The sequence below is a fragment of the Coturnix japonica genome, chromosome 1, assembly GCF_001577835.2.
Source record: "Coturnix japonica isolate 7356 chromosome 1, Coturnix japonica 2.1, whole genome shotgun sequence".
NCBI lineage: Eukaryota > Metazoa > Chordata > Aves > Galliformes > Phasianidae > Coturnix > Coturnix japonica.
The window spans coordinates 151,219,035-151,241,816 of record NC_029516.1 but is presented as its reverse complement, the minus strand read 5'-3'; the positions used below and the strand labels follow the sequence as shown (position 1 = coordinate 151,241,816).

The window sequence follows — 22,782 nt, the reverse complement described above, 5'->3', positions numbered from 1 at the left end:
CTGTAAAGAAGTTCTTCCTAATATCCAACCTAAACTTGCCCTGGTGCAACTTGAGGCCATTTCCCCTCGTCCTGTCACTTGTCACCAGTGAGAAGAGACCTGCCCCACTCTCACTGTAAGCACCTTTCAGGTACTGGAAGAGGGCAATAAGGTCTCCCCTCAGCCTCCTTTTGCCCACACTAAACAGCCCCAGCTCCCTCAGCCTCTCCTTGTAGGGCTGATTCCAAGCCCTTCACGAGCCTCATAGCCCTTCTCTGGACCTGCTCCAGTACCTCCATGTCTTTCCTGTGCTGAGGTACCCAAAACTGAACACAGTAAACAAAATCCCAGAAACCAAATACACATCTCTGTTCCTCCTGGTACTGCAGGGACACGGATGCTAGAAGTTGTACAATGAACACAACACAATTATGGAGAAAATACCAATTTGTGAGCAACCCTGAGTTACAGTGGAACAGCCACAACTGGTTCCAAATCCCTCTCCACAGTCACCATCTGCTCTCCTCAACACAGCAATAGCCACAACTGTAAGGCTTTGCTGGGGAAGCCAAGCATATTATAATAAGTCAATACTTGCATCAGGTTGTCTTCATGCTGCAGGTTGCAAACTGTAATGATTTAAGAGCAGCCTGAAGTGCAGTTCATGCATTCATGTCATCGGTACAATAACCTATAAGAGAACGCACGGTAGGTAACTGGAAACACTCCAGATGTTCAAGTTTAATGCATTTCTATTTATGAGCCAGCAATTTTTGAACCTCTGCCAAACAGGCCAGGCTCTTATTAACAGCTAATGTAGGAAACCAAACTTCTGAAGGTGAGCGCTGCATAGAGAACTACTAAATACTGATAAACCAGTCTTCTGGAGAGGGATAATATGCTCATGGATGCTCACACTTCTCATCTAGTCTGGCACTTAGACTGTAAAATGCCTGATTGTACGTATCATGATCAATGAGACCACCTGAAAACATCATGTTGTGGTTTTTAATGCTACCATTACTAGATTGTTAATAAACCACCCACAGCCCACATCTGGATCAAGTACACATGAAGCGATTGCATAAAGAGTTCAGTACTTTCCAACAATTTGCTCCTCCCTCAAACACCATCAGAGAAGAGAAGCCAAAACTGGTTGTGTAACTTCTGGGAAGCAGTAACTGCAACCACATAACAAATCAGGGAGCTAGTCTGTTCATTACATTCAGATCTACTTTGATAGCGTGCGTTTTAAATCAATGAGCGAGTTGTCAGCACCGCAGTACATGCTTAGCATCAGTCCTTAGCAGGCTCGTCAATGTGATTCAGTCACACCTTGCTTGGGAGCTACAGGACAGCTTGCAGGTCTTGTAGAAGGTAAGCACTCTTGGGAAGGAGCCTTAAAAATAAGTGAGGCTGAACTGCGTAGCATCCTTGTTACACAAATTAATAAAAGACATACAACACAGTTCAACTTTACGCCACATTGATCTAAACTACATGGCTGGTTTGTTAGTTTTACCCTCCTCTTATTCTCAAGAACTCCTTTAGACTCTCCTAGTTTTACTTTTATGAGGGCTAAATTAGGTTCTCCTACGATTCTGCCAGGACTGGATTTCCTTCAGTTTATTTTCTGAAGATCACAAGGGTTGAAAAACATCTCGGCCTTTCCCAGTTAACCGTTTCTCTTGCCTACATTTCTGTTTCAGAACATTTGCAGAGAAAACAAGCCTGTGCAATGCCAGGAATGAAGCTCCTCTCATTTGTTATCAGCTCCCTCTTTCTGGCTGCTGTATGTAGTAAGAACAAAGTTTTTGTATAATTCCTTTAAGGCAAACTAAATAACAACAATGTATTTCTTTTATTAAAATGTGCTGTAAGTGGTCAGTGAGACACATTTATTGCAGACAGGTGCTGGTCTTGGAGCTACCAAGAGTGCACGATTCAAGAACAACAAGCAGCTTTTAAAGAATTCTTACCAAGCAGCCTCTTCCTGCATGTTCTAAAAGACAAAAAACGATGCTTCCAAAGCACAGGTTAACATAGGATCAATGAGGCTGCAGATCTTCAAATTCAGGTCTGTGCTCCTATAATGAATGGGGTAATAGCACAGAACATGGCAAGACAAACATATAGAAACTACTTTCCAAAAGAAAGAATACACCCAAAAAACCATACCTGAGTCTTAATAGCACACCTTTCAGATCTACCTGTTAGGAAGACTTTTAACTGCTAACTGGTACTAGCAGCTCCCACCTGCACTGCCATGAGCAACTGGCCAACAACACAGTGAGTTAAACTGGAGAACAGAGCTTTAAGATATTCTTCAAAACTTGGCCAGCGTTAAGCTAGATCAGCTCCCTGAGCCATTTCACTGTGCAGACGTACAGATGCCTGCCAAGCACAGGAATAAGTGGACACAGATCAACTATTTCTTTTTAGCATCAGTGCATAGCACTTGTGAATGCAATAGTAAAAAAAAGCCCACAGGCAGCCAATCTGGCAGGTGCTTCACGTCCCTAGGAGTAACACATGCAGTTCAACTGCATCTTAAGGTGAAGGCAACTCATTGAGTTAAACGTGCAATTGATGCCCGAGTTCTCCATAAACAGAGGAGTCTCTGCAGCTACAGAAGGGGAAGATCAGCAAAGGCAGAGCAGCACACCTAGGACTAATTGTCAACAGTCAGTATTCCACAGCCTTTTTCAGTCTTCCTTTCCTAGTACTTTCTTGCAGCTTGCATTTGCTCTTACTGTAGAAGTCCACTAACAGCTCACTAATAGATACATAGAAGTATTAGCAAATAGTTACAGCCACAGTTCTCTCTCATTGCCAGGACACTGCATGTCACCTGTTATTGCTTGGAACTTCTTATGCTTCTATAAAGACATCTCATTTTTACCTTACAGATTACTTTGCAGCTACAGGCAAACTTCTGCTCATCATTAGTAATCAATTTGCAGCCCTACAATTGCTTCCTCACCCCAAAGTAAAGTTAATCCCCATGATGGTTTTGTTGCTAACATCTCAGTTTCCTCCTGCCAATTCAGAGTAGATAAAGCTCCCCCACTCAAAAGAACAAACACCAAAGAACGAAACCTTGCAGCCTGAAAACTGTCAAGTTGGAGAGGCAGCATTTATTTTGTGATCAAAGGATAAGATATGGTATTAGCTATGGGAAAAAGAGCAGCCTGGCCATACCCCACGCTTGTAGGATCTTACACTAACTCTTTGTTTACCACAGACATTGTATCTGCACACTGGGGAAACTCAATACCACTTACAAGGAAGTATTTACATATGTAAACTATACTGGTTAGGTTTTGTTTTCACTTTATACTAGATGTAAATATTTGTGAAGCTCATTTCCACCTCAAGTTATTCAAGATCAAAAGGCACTAAGAACCGAGCTTCACACTTCTAAACGCAACTCACGTATAACAATCAAAGCACATTCAGAAAGAGCTGCCATACAGACAGTGAAGTTGGCACTCTTGTGCCACGTACTCTATTCACTCCCTTCAGTTACCTGAATCCCGCTGCTATTCACAGCTGTCACAGTACAAATCCTTTAGGACCTTGTCACTTTCCCATACATCCATCAGTAGGGTTGTTTTCCTGTTTGCTGGTTGTTCTGAGGTTCTTTTCCTCCTCATAAATCACAGAGTGCATCAGTTCAGTTTTGTGACCTGTCATAGCTGCAAAGCACTTTTCTTTACATTATATTACAGAAAGTCATGTACTGCTAAGGAAGGAGGACTTACTTCAGTGTTTCTAGAAAGCAGAAGAGATTTACCACACCTTAGAAAGCGCTGATCTTCTCTTTCAGTGACAGATTGTAAGAATTAAGTTTACTGGTTAAGCTCGCATTGAAAACTTGTAGATATTTCGATAGTTCTTTACGTATAAATTAAGCAGGTAGTCAAGTGGAACATTTTCCCATTGCTCTTAAATGAAGGTTTGCAACTCTTACTTTGTCCTATGTACTTTAGAACAATGTTGCAAGGAAGGTCAGAGTATACTCTGCACTCCTACCATTATGCCAAACTCCTGTTGGGATTGCGTTTGGCACACAAGGTACCAAGAGTAACAATGTTAACCACAGTTGAGTTTGCCTGCCAAAGTTGGCTTTGGAACAGCACAACCATCGGGCCCAGTATGTCTATTTGGCTCTGTTTGAGAGGCACTGTGAAGACATTGGCAATGAACGTGGCATTAAAGTTTTAGTAAAGTGTTTGGAAAGCACGAGGATATATTCCATCCCTGAAGTTCTGCAGCAAACAGAAATACATTTTACACCACAGAATCACGCAGAATCACAGAATGACCTGGGTTGGAAGGGACCTCAAGGATCATGTACTTCCAACCCCCTGCCTGGCAGGGCCACCAAACATACACATTTACTAGATCAGGTTGCCCAGGGCCCCGTCCAACATGGTCTTGAACACCTCCAAGGACGGGGCATCCACAACCTCCCTGGGCAGCCTGTTCCAGGGCCTAACCACTCTCCTAGTGAAGAATTTCCCCCTAACATCCAACCTAAATCTTCCCGCTTTTAACTTAAAACCATTTCCCCATGTCCTGCTATTGTCAGCCCTTTCGAAGAGTTTACTCCCCTCCTGGGTGTAAGTTCCCTTCAGGTATTGAAAGGAATACACCAATACACCAGCAAAGGATAACAGCACAACCTTCACTCAATATTAAGGCACTAGCTATGAATTACAGTTTGTTATTGACAGAATGGCATGTTAAATTCTATTTCCATGTTGTCAAAAAAGTATATGACAGCTCATCAGAAACATTTTCACTGGTTCCAGGCTCACAAATACATGATGGAAGCACAGCTGGAACAGGACCAGATCTTAGGGGTGGGAGGCAGACTTCAAAAACATTTGTCCAACCTGAAACTAAATGCAGATTGACTGGAACAATTAAAGACGACAGCCTGCCAGAAACATGCAGCGCTATGAAGTGTTACAGACACTTTCTAAGCATTCTTCTACCCCATCAGCCCTACAAAACACAGACCCCCTGGATGGGGATCCAAAACACTGCTGCCCATAAGCAAAAGCACAACGTGTATCGATAAACATGTTTACGATAAAGGTTAAGAGTGTTTCCATGCTGGCATCAAGCGAACACCAGCATTAAGGAAGCTCAAAGTTGAATGTATTCGGCAAAACAGAAGGAAAAAGTGCTCATCTCTGCAGCTCGGGAAACATTGGCCCCATGAGCAAAGTAAACATTATTTGTGTTTACTGTACAAAAATAGCTGTTATGTACTCATTCCAAACTATTATCACTTTCTTCATCTACCAGCGGTATCTTTTAGTTAAGCTGAAAAAACTGACAATCCAAGTCAAATCTGTTTTTACTACATCTGGTCTTACAGGAAAAGCAATGGCTCTCACAATTCACCTCGACACCATAAAGTGCAGCTAAGCAGAACCTCACTACAAACTGCCTGAAAATTTTCCTCAGCCAATAGTCTTAAAGAAATGGACGATAAAATAGAGAGGTGTTATTGACAGATAGAACCAAGAGAATCCAACTCATATTTCAGATCATAGAGATGCACCAATGAAACATGACATGTTACCTGTAGACGCTTGAGCAGAGATTGAACTAGAAATCCCTTCACAATTGGAAGCTGGAGGTCAAACAAAAGGTGCAGAGCTGCTGGATGCTGGAGGGCAGACTGGAATTCCTCAGGTTCCACAAGGCAGGGACAAAGCACAGGGATGGCTGCAGACAACAATACTGTCTAGGAAGCAGGCCTGCAGCTTCATCAAAGCTGTCTTCTCTAATACCTGGCACGCACTACTTCAGAAATTACCTGCCAGCAAGTTAAAATAGTGAGATGCATAAAAGCACTGAGAAGTTAGAACCATTTAGGGAAAAGTATTGACCATGCTGAAAAATTGTACCTTCCCTGCAGTCAGGCTTCAAGGCTTTGGCTTCCCAGTTAAGTGCTATGACAGAACGTTGCAGTAGCACGTTCAGTCAAGTAGTTAAAGTTGCAATAACAATTAGGAAGGATCTCCATTAGGTATCTCGAGCCAGAACAATCATCATCATAACACTGACGTAGATCCAAATTCAAGCTAAATTAAATGGCCACAAGGCAAAGAATAACAAACAAAAGCATCCCAAGATCCGCAGAACTCACAGCCCAAAGCAGATGAGTTATTGGTCTGATTCATAATTCAAGTTACTGCAGTTCCATTACATTATTACCAATGAAAATCAAAAGCCTTTACGTTCACAAAGCAGTGGAAACTCATAGTTTGAAAAAGGTCAAGATGCCACTAAGATGAAATTAGATAACTTCAGCATTGTGTGTAAAGACCAGAACTTCAAGTAACTCTTACACAGAGTGTGTCATACAACAGAAGAAAGCCTCAGAAGGTCTCCACCTGCTCTGAAAGCCCTGAGACACTCATCTGATTCCATTTACTGTTATCTCCTGGAGTAATTAGCCTGTGACTGCCCAAAGCAGACTGCTCCCACCCTAACCAAGTGAACACACTGCTGAGTACCAGGCTTCCTGAGGTCAGAACTGTCTCTTTCAACCCAGGTTTCAGTAGCCAAAGCCTGACAGTCCTTGTGTAAGTGATTCACAATGTAAATTCCCACACTTCCCCCGGAAAAAGGCAGCAAGAAAACCATTCGGGTGCAGTCTGCCAAAATAAGTCCCACATTCAGACCTAGAGTCAAAATAACTTCCCAAGGAGGTGGTGGAGTCACCATCCCAGTAGGTGCTTAATAAACGTGTAGATGTGGTACTGAGGGATGTGGTTAGTGGGTATGGTGGGGATGGGTTGATGGCTGGACTAAACTTGAGCGGGGTTTCTTCCTCCAACTTAAATGATTCTACAACTTGCGTGCACTCTTCACACACAGAGCAAATCGAGACCACAACATCATCTTCCCAGGCTTGATCTGCACCCTCCCACTGCCCTGTGTGTTCAGTAGGAAAACCAGTTACCACAACCCCTACCCAACCTGCAATACTGAGCTCCGCAGGTACCTCCAGCTTCCACATGCACACAGCCTACTCCCCACATCAAAGCTCATTACTTCGACACTCCCCAACTGATTGGACTTCACAATTGTTTAAAACTATGGCTAAAATGCCACCGATTGCACTTGCTGATTGTGAAGGGCTGCTGAGTTGCTGTGATTTACGCTGTTACTTGTCATGGAATATACACACATCCATGATGGCTACAGCAACGTTTCCGTATAGCTGGGCTGCACAAAACACAAAGTTACCTATTGTCATAACAACAAAACAAGCTGGAAGCTCAGACAGGCTCGCTTCTACTCCTGCTAAAACCAACGCTACCAGACGTTCAATGACAAGCTGCTGTGAGATCCGAAGCCTTCAAGGCTGATTTAAGGCACTTACACATCCAATCAAACACAGACGTAAACGGTACAAAGAGCGTTTCCCAGGAATGACTTCACGGCACCAGCTGTTCTGGAAGCAGCCTGACACTCTGACACTCCGTATATCGCCTCGGATAGATTAAACTACCAACCCGTCGGGAGGTGGACCCCTCGTTCCCACCCGCTCTACGTGCCACCGACCTTCTGCTTATTTACTTCTCGCAATAAAAATCAGCTGGAAAGTTTCGTTTTTGCTTCTCGCTGGTTTCACTTTCCAGCTGCCCGCAAGCCGCCAAAACTTTCAGTTTGGGTTCAACCCGTTGCGATACTCGGGGAAGAAGGGACAGACACGAACACTCGGGCAGCACTCGCTGAGGTAGCGGGGAGGAGGCGGCACAGCCCTCACACGGAGCAGCACCCCGACCCCATTGCGGGGCACGGCGCGGTGCCGGAGCCTCCCTCCCTTCTCCCACCGCCTGTCAGCGCCGCTCGGGCCCCTCCCAGCCGCCCCCTCCCAGCAGCGGGACCCCCCCAACACACACACACACATACCCCGCCGGAAAGTTTCCCCACTCCCTCCCTACGGACACACGGTCCGGCCGCTCTCCCCGCCCCGACTCACCGCCATGGTCCCCCGGGCTAACGGTCCGAGCTCCGCCGGCGGCGGGCAGCGGCTGCAGGGCGGGGAGCGGGGGGAGTTCCCGATGGCGCAGCTCGGGCAGGGGCGGCGCTTCGCCGGCCGTTCCCCACCCCCTGCCCGCCCCTCAGCTACCTGCCTCACCCCTCCGTTCCCCTCCCCCTTCCCTCACCTGTCACTGGCCCCCGCCGCTAGCGCTGTCTCCGCCGCCTCCTCCCCGCAGCCCCAGCGCTCCCCTCCGCTTCGCCCGGCGGAGCGCGGCAGCCATCTTTGTGGAGGGCTGGGAGGGGCCGCGAGGGGGCAGTTAGATCCAATGCGCACTGCGCCTGCGCGGACAGCTGCTCCCGGCCGGGGGGCGGGGCCTGTGGGGCAGGTTCTTCACTCACCTCTCCCGGCCTTGGGTGGGGGTCGTGGGTCTGACCCCTCCTCATTGAGGTGTTTGTGCCCATACACACCGTGTCCAGCGTGCTGCTGGTGAGAGAAAAAGGGAAATAAAGCATCTTCTCCAGCTGCTTTTGTAAGGAGGAAGTGTGTTCCTGCAACACCTGCAGTGCCCAGCTGATGTCCCGAATGCTAATTGGTGATTCTCTTTTGCTTAACGTCTGTCCTTTTTCAGCCGTTGTGGATCGAAATGATTTTCCTACAGCATTGGGCTTAATGACCTTCTGCAGCAGCGAGCTGAGCAGAATGAGCTGCTCCATAAAGCGCTTCTGTTCATTTGCCTTCAAGTTCTCAGCTATTGAGTTAATCAGTTGCTATTTCTCTTGCATATCAGCTGTGCTCAGAGCACTTTTACAGCTTAATGGCACACAGAAGATAGCCCAAGGGTGCACCAATTGAACTCTGCCATCCTGGATGCTCACTGAAGGCCCCTCTTCCAGAACTCACCATTGGAAGCAGCATCCTACGATGTGGTTTGTCAGATCTCCAAAGCTGGAGAGACTGGGGCCTGATCGATATTTGGATGAGCCACCTCGTTAGGTGTTACGGACCGCGCTGCTGGTGATTCATCCGGTGGCTGTTGTCTGTCTATGAGTCAGGGCTGAACAAATGCCACTGCGCAGTGCTTGTGGGCTCTGCTGTCCACTTGCACAGCACTGGAGAGCTTTGCCAATTGGATCTACTGGGAGATCACTTGTGTGCTGTCCAGCTGCGCAGCATATGAGAGCTCTGCCAATTGTATTTGTTGGGAGATCATTTGTTTTCCTGGTGTCAAAACCCTCCCTTGCATCCCTTGCAGGTGAAATTAAGGGATCGGTGCAACGTTTTGTGTGTGTTGGTACAGATGGTGGTGAGAGGGAAAAGCTGAGAGTGGTTTGGACTGTTCTCCAGTCCAAAGGAAATTAATTTGTTCAAGGAAAGACTGGATGTTGTGTTGAGGGACATGGTTTAGTGGGAGCTATTAGTAATAGGTGAACGGTTAGACTGGATGATCTCTTAGGTCTTTTCCAACCTTGGTGATTCTATGATTCTATGATTCCCTAGCTGAGTACTGGACCACATGGTGTGCAGGTTTGCATTGCATGACACAGTCTGCTTCCTTCTTTTTTAGGTCACAGATACTTAAATGCCTGTGTATAGAATTCCATTTTCTGCTGGAAGAACATCTAAAGTCACCCGAAAATCATTCTGAGTAATATAAGGACTAGGGAAAGCCATATATAGTGATCTCTTTATCTCTTTTCATGGACTGATGTGAATAAATGGATTTTCTAAAACAAAAGAAAATTAAATTGAGATTATTTACCAGTCTAAATTGCATGTGCAGATTTCAGCTACTTGCAGATGATTGACCAAATGCTCCTGCTTTCATCCACTGTAGAACTTCCCAGAAGAAGCCATGGAGGCGTAATTTCTTTACTGTCTTGTGTCAGATAGACATCCAAGTACTCATGAAAATCATTTTATGAACTTGAGATGGTAGCTAAACCCAGTATATGAGACAAGAGAAGACAAATCCATCAGAAGATTTGCAGTTTATCCCTTAGGTTGTATAATTATTTGTCTGGTAGTGCCTGCTTTGAGTAGCCGTCTTTTCTGCAGTCAAATTAAGATACCAGCTATAGGGAATTCTGAAGAATGGATGTGAATATTTCATGTTTGTATTAAGTTGCATTAACTCATAAGAAACAAGCAGCAATGCAGTGCTTGGGATAAGGACTGGGCAACTCATGCTAATTTCAAAATCTGGGTCACTTTAATCAAATTTCCTTTTTTTCCATCCTTGCAGGGAAAGCAGAAAGTCTCAAATTCCGAAGTTAAAAGAGTATGACTGTTGCAGGATTCACCACTTCAACATACAGCAGTTGTGAGTTGAGTTGAGTTACTTGAGTTACTGCTTTTTCTATGTCCTTTCAGCTATCCTGTATCTTCACCTGAGCTGCACGACAGTCATCATATCTGTCCAGGTCTCTTTCAAAGGTACTGCTGGCCAGCAGGAGTTATTTACTGCCTTCTGATTTGTCTGAAATGAGTAGAACTGTAAAAATCCCTCTTTAATGTCGCAATAATGTAACAAAATTAAAGTTTGATGAGGACTGTATAATGCTAGGCGTGATTCACTTCAATGGTAAAATACATGTTTATGGGGGAAAAAAGAAGGAGCCTGAGATTTAATTGATATGATCAGCAGGGTCTCCTTAACTTGTTCTTTATTTTTATCAAAATATGGATAGGCACCTTAAAAAGACACAAATCCAGGAATCTCTGCCTTCTTTACCTGCTTTTCATGACAAAAATGGTGAAGACAATCATTCTCTGATAGGATTAAACCAGCTGAATATTTAGAATTATGGTACCAAAATGAATGGGAGGATTAGATGGATAAAAACATTAATCCAGTCATAGACAACAAAATTCAGCCATTCAGATCTGGCATTACGGGAGCAGCTTTAACATAGTATCAAGGATTTGGGGTGATCTGCTGTTTGTTTTATTCAGAAGGTGGGTGGAATATGCTATTTCCCTTCCTGATTCATCTCCTTTTCTGGAAGAGATGCCACCGGTTTTAACAGGATTACTTGGAAAATAGTGCATTGCTCAACAAGAGCAAGCATGGCCGATCATTTCCTTAAGATGTTCAGGTGCAAAAACAAACCAAACTCTATGAGAAAGAATTAATTAGTGTAAAATTTTTTCAAACATTGTGCCAAGATTAAGACTTCGAAAACATTAGCTGGAGCCCTACTGAAAGAGTGGTCTAATTGTGTAGCGTTTAATTACTTAAAGGTGTATTTGCCAACTGGAAAAGCAAAATAAAGACAGGGATTGCATGCACAGAAAGAGCGACTGCACAGTTTAGATCCTGAGTTCATTTATCTCACTTTATTAAAATAGAGAAATACATATATGGCACAGAACTACTTGTTGTAATACTACTTTTTAAACTTAAGTCAAAAGTCCCATGTAAGAGCGATGAAATGTTCCAAACAATGACATTCACCTTGGGATTCCTGAAGCTGGTTCTTTTGTATCTTGTAAATCTTAGTTGTTTCTGGATGAACGTATTGAAATCAACCACTAGTTGAACTATGATTTTTTTCCGTCATGAATTGAAAGTATCATTTTATATAACAGAAAGCTTTGAATCCGTACCTAAAGCAGTGATTGTCAACACCAACAAAGTGGTATTTATTGGCTTCATAACTTTTAAAAACCGCTGATATTTTTTTTGGCTTTGTACACTGGGGTAATTATGAACTGTCTTTAGTGATCCCTTAGCAAACTAACAGTTGGCTGCTAGTAGACAAAGTTGAATAATAAAGCAGACCTGGTCATAATGGAAACATTCACAAGAAGCATATTTTGAATTTGTGCTTCTTGGAATACTTTTGTTGCCTTTCTTTTCAGGTCATGATTAAAAGTTAGGCATCGTAAGATCTATTGGTTGGAAGCAGGAACAATTCATATGCTAAATTGAAAGTGTCCGACACACTAGTCCATATTTATTTAGGGATTTTTTTCTTTCTTGAATGTACAGAATTTCATACCTGAGCTTATTTTTTTTTTCTCACAGATTTGCTGTCATGATAAACAGTTTCCATTTCGTCAGATGGACCACCAAGAGTTCAGCATGAATTGTCTGAAAGATTGGCTTTCTTTTGGTACCTGGCAATATTTAGGATGGATTGACTGCGTTTAGGACTCTTTGACCTAGTTCAGTGGCAAGGAGGTTACCTTTCCAATTTAAGCAGCTCTGCCTCTAAGTTGAGGAGTTTTGAGACACACAAGATTTCCATTATCTTGTTCTGTGTTGCAGGGTTTGGGGGTTTTGCTGTGACTCCTTTTTTCCAGCCTTTTGAAGTACCAGGCTCATGTTGTGCTTGCAGACAAAGAAGCTGAAGAAAGTTTTTGTCGACTTCTTCACATAAGGGTGCATTTTAAACTTGTTCATTGAAAGGCCTCGCAGTGCAAGTCCTTGTCTGGCAAGATAACAGCCTGAGTTCAGTGTGCTCATGGAACATTAATTAGTCTCTTCATTCAGATTTTCCTGTTTTCTTTTTCTTTTTTTTCCCCTCTTTTTCCAATAGGACTGAATATATAGCATGTCGCCAACATTCTCTGTGGTTTTCTGAAAAAATTTAACTGCTTCATGGTGGCTTGGAGGAAGCTGGTTCCTCTCATACATACATGTTTTTCAAGTCTTTTTCTTCCAAATGAGGTAACCAGATGGTGCAAAAGCATCATCTGTGTGTTCAGACAAATGCCACTTGGACCTACAAACTCTGTGATGGTAGAAATCAAGTATACGTCACTAGCTTCAGAATAATGGAACCATTGAAAATTGACAAACCAGGATGAGCACAAAGAACACTCTTGTTTTGTGAAGTTATGTGCAGGAAAAAGCTCGAGTCGTGGTTGATGAGGTGTCTCAGAAATGTTAACAGTGTCAAGCAACTGGCAATTGGTTCCTGTGGCAGGAAATAGCGAAGGCAGCTCAGTGCTACAAGCAGTAGAAGCTGGCCTTATTGTTGTTGGAATTGTAGTTTCCTCCTTTTTAATCATCTGTGTTGTAAGTGAATTTGTTTTAGCCCCTGGAGAATACATATTCTACTTTTGTGTGGTCTCTGCATATTTAGTAAGAGTGGTACTGGCTAATGTACACATGGCTCTTGGGCAAGCTAAACTGCTTAGCTGGTCACTTGGTTTATGCAATTGTGTTTGTTACAGGAAGTCTGAAACATGGCAGGATGCATGTCTATGCTATAAGGGACTATTAAAAACAAAGACACCACCTCTGATTTTGGGAGTCTCAAAGCCTCAAATTGCCAGGGGCTGGGAAGATACTGGGGAGCGGTACCACTGTGCAGTTGCCCACTGCATTGCAGTGGGGTGTTGCTAGAGACAGAACTCCAAGCTTTGATCTGGCCCACTATGTCTGTGTTCATCTACATCTGCTCTTATGTTTTGTCTGTGCACAGTAGTTTTAAGAAACGATAGACAACACATGAAATCATTTTTTGTTAGTCTGTAAGGAAAACTATCCACTTGAAACCAATAGTCTGAGCTGGTGTTTTGTCCTGCTCTGTATGTTGATATAGGTGGTGATGATCATTAATATAAATGAGACATGAGTAGAAAACACAAGTACCTGTTAAAGTCTTGGATTCTCTCCAAGAAAAATGGGTCAATGAAGTCAAACCCTTTTGTTCTCTTTGAAGCATCTCTGTAGTTCAAGCTGATTCTATTTTAACACTGGAAACTATTTAATTCTTCTTTTCTTTAAAGTAACCTGTAATCTTTCCAGGCACTTCAACTAGAGACAATAGTAAACCCTTCTGAATGCTACTGTGGATACCTCTTTTCAGCCTGGGAGAGTCTATTGACTGTAGAAGCGAGTAGTTTCTGTTTATTTTCTCATGTTCTTGCAAACAAATATACAACTGACAAATGCTCCCTATAAAGTAATAACAAGATAAGGAACAAAAAGAAAGAAAAATAAATAGTCTGAACTTCTATTTGAGATTTTTCAACTTGAGCTCTTTGAATCCAAGCAATGAATACGCTCAGTGATGACAGCTCACGCTGGTATCTTGTACATCGACCAGCCTTCCAAATGATAAGTCATGTATATTTTCTTTTGGAAGGAGCTGTCTTTGGAAAGGGGGATCACATAGCTTGAAATTTTGCTTGCAACATGAAAAGAAAGAATAATATTTCTTCTGCATGATGTTTTGATGTTTGTTCCAGGGTAGATGAACACTACTCCAAAGTTTCTTTCAAATGAGAAGGGTCTGGAGATGAAATCAGTACAGTCAGCCTGGCTCAGTGTCCTCAGCTCAGTGTTGTGGTGAGATCCACCACCATCTCACCATGTAAGATACAAAAAATACTTGCATATAAATGTAGATGGTGCTGTCTTTTGAAAAGGGGAAGTCTAAGGTGTAGCAGGAGTCTCTTCTGGTGAAGCTATGATATAAAACTTTTGGGAAACAGGCATCGAACACATGAGAAATAATAATTACCTTTCACATGCTTTCTTTATAAAGTGTTTTTCTGTCATTGGAAAGCGCTTCAATGTTCTGAGCATTCTTCAAAATATGGACATGTTGCCAACTTGAGAAAATAAGGAACTTCTTCATTACAATTCCTGTTGCACAACCCTCTCCACCTCTGGTTTTCACCTCATACTCATGATTTAAGTTTTAAGGCCTGTCTCAGTGTGAGTCTGTATTCTTCATACGGGTAACACTTTGGCTGGAGTGTCAACATCAGACATAATGAAAAAGACATAGTTTGCTTCCGACCTCTTCATGCAGTGTTTAGCATTTTCAATATTGAAGCATTACTGCACAAACATCATTCTGGAGCGAGCAATTTGTTTCATGCAAAATTTGCTATGCCTAGTGAATTGATCATTTTGAGTTTCCTGGTAGATGATATGAGATACACTTTTTTCCATTTCAGATTCAGGTCACAGTGTGGCCTCTCATCATAGACACAGCTGAGCCTTGCTCTTGTTTTCCTCCAGGATATTGCAGAACTGGCTCTTTGGTCTTAGATCACTCACAGTGTCTTCCACTCTGCTATCTTTTTCTGTACCTTTGACTTAGACACTGTTCCTGTGTTTTACTTTCTGTGCAGTGCAGCTCTTCTCATGTTTTTGCTTTTCTCTTTTTTCTCCTGTTTGGTGATTTTTTACTTTTCAGACTTTAAATGAAAACGGGGAGAGGCCAAGTCCACCTGGATCCACTAGCAGCATAGAGAAAGGTCTCACAACATCTTTCTTTCTGCTAGCTCTTGCTGACTGGAGCTACAGAAGGATGCAATATATAAATCTCTTCTTATTGCTTTCTGTATATCTGTAGGGACTCAGCTCCTCTGGGGCTTTTACTTGTTTCACTTTTCAACTTCAGATTATTTTCTTTAATTTCTTTTTGCTGCTGGCACAAGGGCATGTTCATTAATCACTCAAGCCCAAGGTGCTCGAAAGAAATGGTCTTTATCTGGTGACACAGTTCCAACAGCTTTTGCCTAACAGAACAGGGGCTTTTCCAGAGCTCCTCCCCTGGATGTTTTCATGTGTCTGGAAGGAGAGTTTGCTGAAAGGTGCAGCTGGCTGCCACAGGGACAACAGTTTGGCTGCAAGATAAGCGCAGCAGTCTAGACAGATCTGTCTCAGCACACAGGATAAGATTATTTTGCCTATCCGAAGTTCTGTTCTAATTGTTCAGTGCGTGTTTGTATTTTTTGTGATGACATCTTATTTCTTCAAGGATTTTTACGAGCAGTAATCAGACTTGTCTAGCCTCACAGCCTTCTGCAAATCACAGTTTGCTTGGGATTTTTGGTCTTGCACTCAGAGCCTTTAGCCTCATTAAAGATGTTTCCTTTAGAATTTCCCTATTTCTGCTAGTGAATTTTAATGTGCAATAGCTGAAGAGTTTACCTTTATTTTGTTATCAGGTGTTTAAAGCTGCAGGGGATTTTGATGCATGGTGTGTGCTGAAAAGATAGGGAGCTACATCTGGAGTGCTAAAGGCTAATGTGGACAATGCTCTGATACCACGTGGTTGCAGAATTAATCAGTGCTTCCCTTGGGACAGGTTTACACATACCACAAGAGTAGCCCCCAAATACCTGCAAGACAAGACTTGTGGGCTGTTAAACAAAGAACCTATAATAAGGTCTTACTTACACCTTTTTCACTTTTCCAGGCATACTTTTGAGGCCTACAGACATTCAGCCAAAGAGCCTTATGTCAGATGATGGAAAGACCATGTCCAGCAGCATTTTAGAGAACCCTGTTGGAAGGTGATATAAATAGAATCACTCAATTGAACTCTGATCCTGTCTGAAATAAGAATACAGCAGAAAAAAGATTTAGAGAAACCAACAAAAGTACACTGTATGAGGCAGAGACAAAAAGGTCAGGTTGTTAAGTGTTATGAAGAAACAGACAGGGAATGAAACAGTGGGTATATGCAAAATTTTTCCTAGTTTCTCTGAAGCCATGAGCTCAGGGGAGTTCCCAGAGAGGCAAATATGGCAGTACACCTAAAACTGATTAAGTGTCTCTCTAAAAAATGCACTGACTTTCAGAACTCGTTACTCAGGCAAAAGTTTTAGGAGTCAAATAATAGAAGAAAACCTGCTGCTACCACAAATAGACATTAACACACAGGAGGTTATAAAACTTCATGTTCCAGGATGAAAGGCAGCCACTTCCTATTTCAGGTCAGAAAGACGCTTCCCCTGGAAGTCACTGTTAAGGATTGTCCATCACAGGATTTTTAGCTCAGTCCAAATATCGTCAGTGGCACTGTTTGACTGGATCAACCGCTGTTTGAGAACTGCTGGTCTACTTTGCTCTAAATTTAACACCCCTTTTCATGTGCTATGGTCTGTGCTACCCTAATTCTATTTTCCTTCTATTTATTTATTTATTTATTTATTTATTTTCTCATAAAGGAATGTCAGCAATAAGAGAAAATGATTTCCATGCTTTTCAGGATACATATCTACAATATCGTTTAATTTGAGCTTTGCGTTTGGAGGAGACAGTTTTCTTTCACCTGAAATACAGCAGGCTAAGTTCTGTTTACCTGTGGTAACAAAAGCCAAATGGAAGCAACGGTCCCCAATTAAGTACCAGTGAATTTGTAGAGCATTTCAGGGCTATAAAATGCTCTTACATTTTTGCTGTGGTAATTACTGTGAGTGAGCCAGCTGCTGGTTAATGGCGCTCACTGACTCACCTTCCTGTCCGTTCTGACTTGGGAGGATGGAAAGTGGATGCGGTGTTGTCAGAAGGGACAGCAGCAGATGAATGCCCCCGATAACCCATTAACAGAGCATCAAACGGTCATCAGTGCAGAAAGCAGAAAAACACAATTAATTCTCCAAAATATGAGAAAATCTGCTGTCATTTTACTCCTCAATCAAGTCAAAGTTGATTCAGCTAGTTTTTTAAGGGGTGGAATATTAAGTACATTTAGACTTTCACAGACAGTAATTTCTGATCTGCTTAAAAGGGTGAAGAAATATGAAGATCATGTTTTGCACCCTTCCTGGAATACTGTGAAGATTCCTGTTCAGAGAGGAACATCTCCTTGATCTAAGTGATCTCCAGCTGCCATCATGTTGTTCACAGTGATACACGCATATTTTGAACCATGTAACAAAGCTTGAATCATGAAAGCTGAGGTCTGTGACATGGAAAGAGGCCTTGGTAAATCAATAAAGCTGTATATCCACGTGGTAAAAGTAAGTGGGATGTTATCTTTTGGTTTATTAGGTAGATTTATTACAGAGTTGTAGCTCTCATCTCACAAATAGCACAAGTCTTACTTATTTATCACTCCATACTTAAATCTCACTCTGAGTGTGAATTTATTTTTCACAGGGAATATTAAAACAAACTCTCCTGAACCATGATGCTACTTGGAAAGTAACATCTATTTAAAAATATAGAGATATTCCTATGGTTTTATGCAGTCAGTAGCTCAAAATAGCTTGTGTCTACCACAGCACAGCTATCATGGATTTAGTTGTTCCCACAGAGGGTCTTTGTTATGTTTGAAAAATACCAATTTTGAAATCAGAGGATCTGGTTCTTATTTACATGACTATGCCAAGAGGCCTTATGGTTGCAAATGACATTGTGCAGACCTCCTAGTCTTTAGCACAGGAGACTTTCACAGCATCACCCTGCTCAGACTTCCCACAGTGTATGACCCTTCTTCTGGCAGCAATGAAGCAGAGCCCTGTGGTCCTTTCCCTGTGTGCTGGATGGCATCAGCCCATTGTCTATGTGTCTTTTATGAAATATGTGAGCTAGCTTTTTCCTGGTACTACCAATGAAATTGCTTTAAATACTTAACTTTGTCTAAAAATCCTTGTAAATATTGTGTAGATCATTTTCTTAGTGTCTGACTATGTTGCACTTTCATATGTGTAAGCATGAGTGTAGTTGTGTTCACAGATTCCTAGAATCATATAATATCCCACATTGGAAGGAACTCACAAAGATAATTGAGTCCAACTCCTGGCTCCACACAGGACCACCCAGCATTCAAGTCCTATGTCTGAGAGCACTGTCCAAATGCCCCTCGAACTCCAGCAACTTGGGGCCTGCTGTCCTCCATGTGAAGAACCTCTCCCTAGCATCCACCTGACCTTCCCCTGGTGAAGGTCTGTGCCATTCCTTTGGATCCTACCTGATTATTCTTGTTACTTCTAAGAAGGCCAGTAAGATCACCTAGTCCAACTATCAGACTTCAGTACAGAGTATCACTTTTCCAAAAGGTGTTGGTCCAGGTCATTAGTTGTGAGGCAGTTTTCACTTCTTAATATCTCAGTACTTCAGCTGTAATTTGTTACTAGAGATGCTGCTAATCTTTAGCCCCCTGGAGCAGGTCTTTCCAGCCTTTACCTAACTGCCACCTCCATAGGCCTATGTGAGATCTATAAATCTAAGTTTAAATATTTTTGGGTGCTTTGCTTACATGCTAATATGACATCTGTCACAGAGTGTTGCCTGCTTCCATCCCAACACCCAAGAAATGTCTGCTTCCTCACTGTATTTCAAGGGAATTCGTTCTAGTTGCTGACTTCTAGAAGAGCAGTCAGATGGTTTGCATTGGGATGAATTACAGTCAGAAGGGCAACAGATACAAGATTAGATCCTGTGTAGGCTCATGCAGAGTGACCATAGAGCCTGCCTGCATCTGGTGTTCTTCTTCCTCTTCTTTGGAGTAGGCAAGCACTCATGAAGTTTTGGTTTCATATATTAAGGTTTTCTTGTTATCTATCTATCTATCTATCTATCTATCTATCTATCTATCTATCTATCTATCTATCTATCTACCTATCTATTTCAGAGGAGAAGTGTTTTAATTTGGCTATCGGCTTACAATCTATTTGACCACAATTTCCATCTCCTCTGTGTCATCTCTCAGCTGTAATATTTTCTTCACTTGGCTGCAAACTTAATGAAGTCATTTGCCACAGAAGATTTTGAAACATATTATTTATGGCTCCAGTCTGTCACCCTCAGACAATATTCTGGGATGATGCAATGCAGCTGTACACAATATTTTTACATTTCTCTACACTTTGTTAGTTTTTTTTCTGTACTTTGCTTGCCCTTTAAAAACTATAAAAGACAATACTTATTATATCTCGTGTTAGAAGCCTGTGAAAGTATACATAAATCTTATAGAAATTATCCTTTCTTTTCTTTTTTGAAGTGCTTAGATTAATTCCTGTAATGCAAAAGAGTTCAATAAGTTCTGATAAATTTGTTTGAGTCAATGAGCTAACTCCATGATTTTGTCTTTGTTATATCTGAATTTGGACTTCCAAAGTACTTTTGAGACTTTTCATTGATAGGAAGGGAAGTGACATTTTTTTTTAGCATTCTTGAATGAGTGAGTTCACAGTTTACTTGTCATACGAGACTCATTTCCTCATTTGTTCCTATTTTAAACATATACTTATCCTCCCACTGTTCCTGAAAAAGTTGTGCTTCTTCTAGATACTCTGCCTAAAAAAATCCCTAAAAACAAATGCAGCTCCCAACCTGGCAGACAGTGGGAAGTGCCTCTGAATAACAAAATGAACCCGAGGTTCAAGCTGAATATCAGGAAAAGGCTCTTCACCAGAGGATGATGGGCATGGAATGGGCTCCCCTGGGCAGTGGACATGGCCTCAAGCTGCCAGAGTTCAAGGAGTGTTTGGATAACAGTCTCAGGAATAGGACTTGAATGCTGGATGGTCCTGTGTGGAACCAGGATTTGGACTCAGTGAAATCTCCCCTCCCCTACCCACCCCTCCCCTCCCTTCCGTTCTCCTTTCCTCTCCCTTCCCCTTCCCTTCCAATCCCTCTCCCCTTCCCTTTTTTCCTTATACTCCCAACAGGAATCAAATCCACCATACTTTATTCATCCTTATACATAAACCATTCTTGTTTTCTTCTGTTGTCTTTTAAAAACGTATCAGTAAAATAACATTTCACCTTCATAGAATGATATCTTATAAACAGAGAACTATTTTCTGTTCCATAGACAAAACATCAAGTCTCTGGTTGCTCTGCTGCAAATGGAGTTACATGGTCCTTCCAGCAATTTTTTCACTGACAGAAACAATCATAGGTAAAATAGTGATGTTGCTTCCCTGGAATTTGTAAAAAAGGACAGTGATATTTTTCTTTCTCTTTCACAGCTTTTATAGAGGAAAATATCTCCCAGCAGAAAACAAAAAATCAAGATTTGATGGTTTTTCTGCACCTTTTCAAGCTATGCTTCCATTAATAATCTCCCCACATACTGATTTTACAGACCTGTCTCTCTTAATGACAAATACACTTGACAGAATTATTTGGCTAAAATATAGTAATTAATGGGTGAGATGGTGTTCCTAAGATTTAGAAATGTGTTAATTAAATACAATTGTCCACTAGGTAATGCATGCACAATTTTACTATAAATGCTGATTTTTCTAATTTGTCTTTTCCTTGTTCTATTTAAATTTAATTAAAGCAGTCCCGGCTGGGCATAAATGGGAGATAAAGACAAGTTATGAACAATGCAGAAGTGCAAGCTAAGCTCATCTGCACCACATGGATCGTATAGAACATGGTCAAGACTCCCCAATGACTGTCCTGTATTACTGCAAAGAGAAAGATCTGGGGATTTTTCAGACATTGTGCTTTGCTAGTCTGAAGGAAAGCTGCTCAAAATGTGAACTGGAGCATTGACAGTGATAGCAGTTTTGGCTTTATCTACAAAACAGTCTTACCTCTTGAAAATTATTTTTCATTCCCAGTGGTCAGAGCAGATGGACTGTAGAGGTGTTGCAGAGGCTTCTTTTCCAGATAAGGAACTGGAAGCGGAGAGAAGAGAGTTACAGAATGTGAGTGGACAGTGATGGACACCAAGTTGAACACGAGCCAGTAACGTGTCCTGGCTACTAAGAAGATATCCTGGGCTGCATCAGGCAAAGCACTGCCAGCAGGTTGAAGGAGATGATCCTTCCCCTCTACTCAGTACTGCTGAGGCTAAACCTGGGGTGCTGGGCCCAATTCTGAGGCCTCTTGTACAAGAGAGGTATGGATATACTAGGAAGAGCCCAACAGAGGACTGCCGAGGTGATGAGGAGACTGGAGTACTTCTCCTGTGAGGAGAGGCTGAGAGCTGTGGCTGCTCAGCTGGACAGGAAGAGGCTCAGGGGGATCTCATCAACGTCCATAAATCCCTGATGGGGATGGTTCCAAGAGGCCAGAGCCAGGCTCGGTCAGTGGTGCCCGGTGCCAGGACCAGAGACCGTGGACACAAACTGGAACACAGGAAATTCCCTCTGAACTCCAGGAGCACTTCTTTGCTGTGCAGTGATGGAGCGCTGGCACACTCCTGTCCTTGCTGGCACAGGGGTTGGAGCAGGTCCAGAGATCAAACACTACCTACCTCAACCATTATGTGATTCTGTGATTCTGTGAAGTATGGACATTTGGACAATAACATTGTCTTCCTATACAACTAATGATGGAGAACAGGCCCCAGTACTGGTTTCTTACTCTGAATTGTACTCATGAATGTCTTTCTCCTTTCCACTAACTGCTGAAATATCCTTGGAAGGCTGGTTGTGTAATTTAGGCACCTAAGTCCTGAAAATTGCCAAGACAGGAATGGTGCTACAATAATGGATTTGTTTTTTTGAATTTGCCTGTGAGACCTGCTGGCCAGTAAATACTGACAGATGTGTTGATAAGGAATCATCAAGCTTAGAGTGGGAAATCAGAGCTGACATCTCAGTGCCACCAAATCATCAGATACTGAATTCACTGGAATTGGTATTTCAGCCCAGTGGGCAAACTGCAGCAAGACACACATTCATCTTGTCCCATCCTATCCTGTCCCATCCCTTCTTGTCTTATCTCATACCATCTTGTCTCGTTCGATCCTGTTCCGTTCCATCCTATCCTTTTCATTCCTTTTTCTTCCTGCCCCATCCTGTCTTGTTCCATCCCAACCCATCCCAACCTGTCTCATCCCAACCTGTCTCATCCCATCCTGTCCTATTCCATCCCATCCCATCCCATCCCATCCCATCCCATCCCATCCCATCCCATCCCATCCCATCCCATCCCACTCCATCCTGTTCTATCCCATCCCATCCTACTCCATCCTGTTCTATTCCATCCCATCCTATGCCACCCAGCCCTGTCTCATCCCATTCCATTCCATTCCATTCCATTCCATTCCATTCCATTCCATTCCATTCCATTCCATTCCATTCCATTCCATTCCATTCCGTTCCGTTCTGTTCCATCCCAT

At 42.5% G+C, this 22,782-nt stretch overlaps 1 protein-coding gene and 1 long non-coding RNA gene across 7 annotated transcripts in view; one reads left to right on the top strand and one right to left on the bottom strand.

The window, feature by feature from the left end:
- The window catches only part of FNDC3A (fibronectin type III domain containing 3A), a 99,206-nt gene extending 90,891 nt beyond the window's left edge, over positions 1-8,315 (bottom strand). Inside the window, exon 1 of one of the 3 annotated variants that reach the window (XM_015851815.1) lies at positions 8,181-8,315. The gene's annotated coding sequence lies outside the window, so the exon portion shown is untranslated. Of the gene's footprint in view, positions 1-5,578; positions 5,700-7,993; positions 8,115-8,180 lie in introns of those variants that run through there. The other 2 variants (XM_015851816.2, XM_015851817.2) reach the window with 2 other exon arrangements.
- Positions 8,316-8,359: 44 nt separating this feature from the next.
- Positions 8,360-22,539, top strand: LOC107308157. Of its 4 annotated transcripts, none has more exons than XR_001552665.2 (6): positions 8,360-8,588; positions 10,239-10,316; positions 16,165-16,261; positions 17,482-17,713; positions 20,515-20,601; positions 20,989-22,539. It is a non-coding gene; the product is annotated as an uncharacterized LOC107308157 (long non-coding RNA). The 4 variants fall into 4 exon arrangements; XR_001552667.2 differs by having other exon boundaries at positions 10,239-10,429; XR_004305943.1 differs by having other exon boundaries at positions 10,239-14,322.
- Positions 22,540-22,782: the final 243 nt, after the last annotated feature.